Here is a 5,845-nt window from a genome sequence, read left to right on the forward strand (position 1 = left end):
AGGTGTATAAGATAATGAGAGGCATTGGTTGTGTGGATAGCCAGAGGCTTTTCCCAGGACTGATTTTCCTTCCTGATGTGAAGTTGCTGATGTTGCAGCAGCTGGGATAATTGAGTAAAACTCTTTGCTCACTCCGGACAGAAATGTGTCCTCTATTTATTGTGAACTCACCGGAGCAACACAAGGTGGGTTAACTGAATGAGTCTTTTCGCACACATGGAGCAGGTGAACGGCCGCTTCCCAGTGCGAAGCTGTTGGTGTATCTGCGACGGCCGACTGAATCCCTTCCAAACTGAGAGACAGTGAATGACATCACACTGCTATCAACGTCATGGCAATATATCCAATCAGATCACGGACATGGACACGTGATCGGGCTCTCCTTGTAGCGAGTGGGGCGCTGTCTTCTCCAGCATCTCCGCCTCCACATTCAAGGATCGGCGGCATTCAAGCGCTGGTGAACTGACAGATACAGCGGAACTTACGGGCTGTTGTGTTTGTGATTCACATACACAAATCCTTTGACTTTACTACACTGTTAAAAGTTTACAAAGCCCGTCAGTGGGTGAAGGACAACATTTCAACAGAAAATTTCAGTCTCCATGGTTATTTCTGATAAAAACAATTTCACAGCTCAAAACAATTCGGAGGAACAAGAAAGACACACAAAAAAACGCTGGTGGAACGCAGCAGGCCAGGCAGCATCTATAGGAAGAGTTACAGTCGACGTTTCGGGCCGAGACCTTCGTCAGGAGAAACTGAAGAAGAGATAGTAAGAGATTTGAAAGTAGGAGGGAGAGAGGGAAGATCCAAAATGACAGGAGAAGACAGGAGGGGAGGGGTGGATCAAAGAGCTGGAAAGTTGATTGGCAAAAGGGATACGAGGCTGGAGGAGGGAGAGGACCTTGGGAGGAGAAGCCTGGGGAGAGAGAAGGCGGGAGGGAATCCCGGTGGGTGGACAGCAGGCAAGGAGTTATAGTGAGAGGGAGAAAAACGAGAGAGAGAAAAAAAGGGGAAAATAACAAATATATTTTAAAAACATAAACAACGGATAGGGTGTGAAGGGGAAGAGGAGCATGAACGGAAGTTAGAGTGGTCAATATACATGCCATAGGGTTGGAGGCTACCCAGACGGAATATGAGGTATTGTTCCTGCAACTTGAGTGTGGCTTCATCTTGACAGTACAGGAGGCCGTGGACAGATATATCAGAATGGGAATGGGACGTGAAATTACAATGTGTGGCCACTGGAATAACACGACCCTTCTTGGGCCTGCAAGATGTCCCAGTCGGTGTTGTAGGGACCGGTGCTTGGAGCCCAGTTGTTCCCAAACTGTCAACAATTTGGCTGATGGACCAAATAAATATTCCTCAGTCTACTATTGACAAAAAAATGTATATTTATATCCTGAAAATGAAACCAACTGTATATTAGACCCGAGGGTTTCGGGAGTTTGGAAAAATTAAATAAGGGTGTCTGTGGGTTTTTGTTTCCCGGGGTTTGTTTCCACGCCCTGATATCGATGGAGTGAAGCGGGAGTTCAGAGCCGACACAGCGGGGTCCGATACAGGTCAGACGGGGTAAGTTACAGGCGACACTCCGCTTCGGGACCATCAGCACTGGAACATTTAGAGTAACGCTGCAGTAATTCGGGTCAGAGAGAATATTAAATAAAACCAACACGGGAACTTTTTGATCCGATCCCCTGACAGAGTGTGAAGGAGCCGCGGCGAAGAGTACTTGCAGAATTTAAAATAAGCGAGCCGAGCCGGGTCCGTGTGGGCGGAAGCCGAGGAGGAGATCGATGCCTGTGAACGGGGGAAGTAAATCTGCAACGAGCTTTGGAAACTGTCCATGGAAAGTCGGAGACAGCGGGGCTGAGCGGTACCGGACAGTGTAAACAGATGTGACCGGATCGCGGGAATCATTGTCGCTGAGAAAGTTGCCGAGGCTTTCCCGGCTTTGCATATCAGTCAGAAACCCGATGGACAGAGAATTACACTAATTTTCCAAAGCGTTCCCGGCCTCCTTCCCGAAACCTGCTCTCCGTGCAGCGCCCCGGACCGGAACGTTTCTCCCGGCATCGGCACCTTTGAGGCGCCGGCGATCGCCGCCTTCCGCGTTTTTAAACCTTCGGGAATGAGCTGTTCTCCATTTCCAGCATGTCCCTGCCCCGAGACCCACGGAGCGGACAGACAGCAACTCACTCGCTCTCTCTGTTGTTTCCCAGTGAATTTAGTGGCGACGGTGATCCTGTCCCGGGGAAAGTGCGGCCTCTCCACCCGCACCACTCGCTACCTGGTGGCCACGGCAGCGGCGGATTACTGACCATCGTTTTTGCGGTGATATTGTGGCGGGTCGGTTATTATTACTTCCCCGGACTTTCCTGGACATCACCCCCGTGTGCAGTGTGATCTCTGTCCTGGGAGAGGCAGTCACAGACTGTTCGGTCTGGTTTACCGTCCCTTTTACATTTGATCGGTTTGTCGCCATTTGTTGCCAGAAGTGGAAAATAAAATATTGCACCGGGAAAACTGCGGCTGTGGTTCTGACAACAACCGGCGTTCTGCTCTGTTTTAAAGATATGTCTAACTTCTTTATATATCGTCCCGCGAAAGTGATCAACTGGGACTGTATTCGAAAGCCGGGCCACGATACGGATCCCGGGGGGGGGGGGGGGATATCGGTGGTTTTCTACCGTCCTAACGCCATCACACCCGTTCGTGTTAATACTACTGTTCAACGCCCTGACAGTCAGACACATTTTAGTGACTAGTCGCGTCCGTAAGGGGCTGAGGGGTCAGAGCAAGGCGGAGAACCGCAGTGACCCGGAGATGGAGAGCAGGAGGAGGTCTGTGATCTTACTTCTCACCATCTCCGGAAGCTTCATCACCCTGTGGTCGGTGAGTGTTGCCGAATTTCATTACTTCACCATTGCCCGATTGGATCCAAGTAATTACAACTATTCGGAATACATATTTGAACAGTCAGGAGACATGCTGATGATATTAAGTTGCTGCACAAACACTTTTATTTTTGGGGTAACAGTCCAAGTTCAGAGAGCAGTTCATCAGCGTAACGAAATATCCGCTCAGGTCAATTATTCAACTAATTAATAAACAAAATAACTAAGCTCTTCTCGGCGGCGGTTGCAATGTTTTCGATCTTGACTCTACAGAACCAATGATCATCGGAGGAATTGGCAGCGGGGAGAGTAAATCTGGTTTCGAGCCCGAGAGAAACACAGCACAGGAACAGAGTCTCCGACACCCGCACCCCGCCACCTCCTCTCCTACCGATTATTAAACTCATCCTACCTTTTATTTTCAGTTTTCCACCATATTCCCGTTCTCGTCACCGCCAGACCCTTCTCGGTCTGAGAAAGCGAGACAGGTTCTGGGGACATTCAGGAGCAAATCGGCAAAAATGCAACTCATTAGTTACTTTCGTCTTTTGCATAAGAATGAAGTGGAAAAAAAAGTCAACAGTCTACACGAACTTACAGTAAAGCTTGCACTTGTCCATCGCATTAGACAACGATGTTACGGAGGAATGTTTAACACCGCAGAACCCATGCATAATTGTGCAAATTTTCACCGAAACCTCCGATGCCTGCTCTGCTTCAAGGAAAATAATGTCATCTCACTTCCTGATTTCTAATAAAATTCCATCCGATCAGATTGCGTGTTGACTCTCCTCTGCATTCACTCCAGTGGAATCGCATGTTTATTTTTATTTTTTATCTCAGCTCAAACTGATAAAAATCGCGGTATGGACACGGACAAGCCCACTGATTTCTCAATCGCTTGGAACTCTCGGCCGATTCTGATGGTGTTGTGTATTGTGGCTGTCTGGAGATTTACATAAATATTGTCGTGCGGGTCGAATTGTTTAATGCTGTTGTGTGGTGACTTTGGAATGATGCCAGTCGTGTATATTACAAATAGGACAATGTATACCCTGCTCGTGTACCATAGCCTTTCATTTTCCTCTTTAAGGTTAGCATATTTCTGCTGTTTCTCACTATTTGATTTTCATGTGTTGTGTGTGTTCGGAATGACTATCCCTATTATCCTGTAATATTAGATCCGGACGGGCTCCAGGTGTTGCCACATCTCTAATCATGGATTGGCCGTAATAGACTCCAAAACTGGATTAGGATTGTATTTATAATAACCCATAGAATGTTTCATAATTTTATATGTTAAAGCAATATTTTGGTGAAAAATGTTTGTCACTTGATTGTACCCGTGTAAGACTGAATTAAACTGTTGCAGGATACTGTAATGTGTGGGATATTTTCTGGTTTCACATGATATATTCTACTTTTATCGTCTTGAATTTGTTAGTTTTTTACTGCCAATTTTTTGATGTCTTTGTCTTAACCACCTGGTCCTGCATTGCGACAAGGAAACATTCTGTTTCTGGGAAGACGTCTCCAACTTTGAGCCAGTCTTTGGACGCTTTCTCGTTGACACCTCGTCTGCTCAGATCGCAGGGATTTCACTATGGACGGTTATGCTCATCTGTTGGCTAACTGTTTCTTCTATAGCAGTGTTTGCCAACCTTTTTGGCCCAACACCCACATACTCTCCCGAAGCACCTTCATACTTTGCAACGCCCCTCTTAGGCCCAATATACTTTGCGTCGCCCCCAGAGTGTAAAAACATGGCTACCATATGCTAACATGAGAAAAATATTCTGCTTTAACTTCCTACTTATCTTTAAATCTAGATTTCACAGCACCTGCCTGCTGCACAGTAGCTGCGGGATGTTGACGATAAATGACACAATAAACTTGCAATTTTATTTTCATAAATTCCACTAAACCAGCATGGCATCCTGTCATATATGGTGCTCTGTCCGTTGCATAAGAAATCATGTTCCTAGTCAGAATAATTTTGTTATCAATTTCACTTTGAGCTCGTCGTGGACTGATTCTCCGTTGATATCCATTTTCAACTTATTACAATTGAGAATCTTTTGATCAATTTTTCCAGTTTTGATGAACTGTTCATATGCCGTTATCAACGCCTTGTTGTCTCGCACAGTTGACTCCCAAATTCTGTATTTCTTGTAGCTCTGTGCATAGTGATACTCAATGTCTTTACTCGTTTCATCAATATGACGAGCTAAAGATTTAATACTCAGAGGAATGATACGGCAGGTCTTACTAATCTTTCAGTAATTGTATGAGATCTTGCAGACTTTTGCTATCATTTTGGAAATGTTATGAGAAGCAGTGAGACCACGATCAAAGTCATTTGTAGCTTTCTTTCCAAATGACTCGAGTGTGCAACGCTTTTCAGATGCTTCTTTCGTCTCCTGGGACTGAGTAAAACCATGAGTAGCTTTTTCAGTGTGTCTTTTATGGAAGTGTTGCTGCAATCTTGATGGTTTCGTTGTTTTATTAGACAATTCAGTATTACAAATAAGACATGTTGGGCGTCGCTGATCTGATGGAAATGGAATAAAACAATACTCCAGGTATGTAACATTCTAAAGACGCACTTTCTGCAGTGTCTATTTCTTAGCAGGATTAGAATTCCAGGCTTCACCGCCTTCAAATCATAAGATCATAAGATACAGGGACAGAAGTGGGCCATTCGGCCCATCAAGTCTGCTCCGCCATTCAATCATGGGCTGCTCCAATTCTTCCAGTCATCCCCACTCCCCTATTTTCACCCCATACCCATTGATGCCCTGGCTAATCAAGAAACTATCCATCTCTGCCTTAAACACAGCCAATGACTTGGCCTCCACAGCCACTCATGGCAAAAAATTCCACACATTTATCATCCTTTGACTAAAGTAAATTTCCCTAATCTGTCTGTCCTCTTGTAG

Source organism: Mobula birostris, chromosome 13 (assembly GCF_030028105.1).
Source record: "Mobula birostris isolate sMobBir1 chromosome 13, sMobBir1.hap1, whole genome shotgun sequence".
NCBI classification, from domain to species: domain Eukaryota; kingdom Metazoa; phylum Chordata; class Chondrichthyes; order Myliobatiformes; family Myliobatidae; genus Mobula; species Mobula birostris.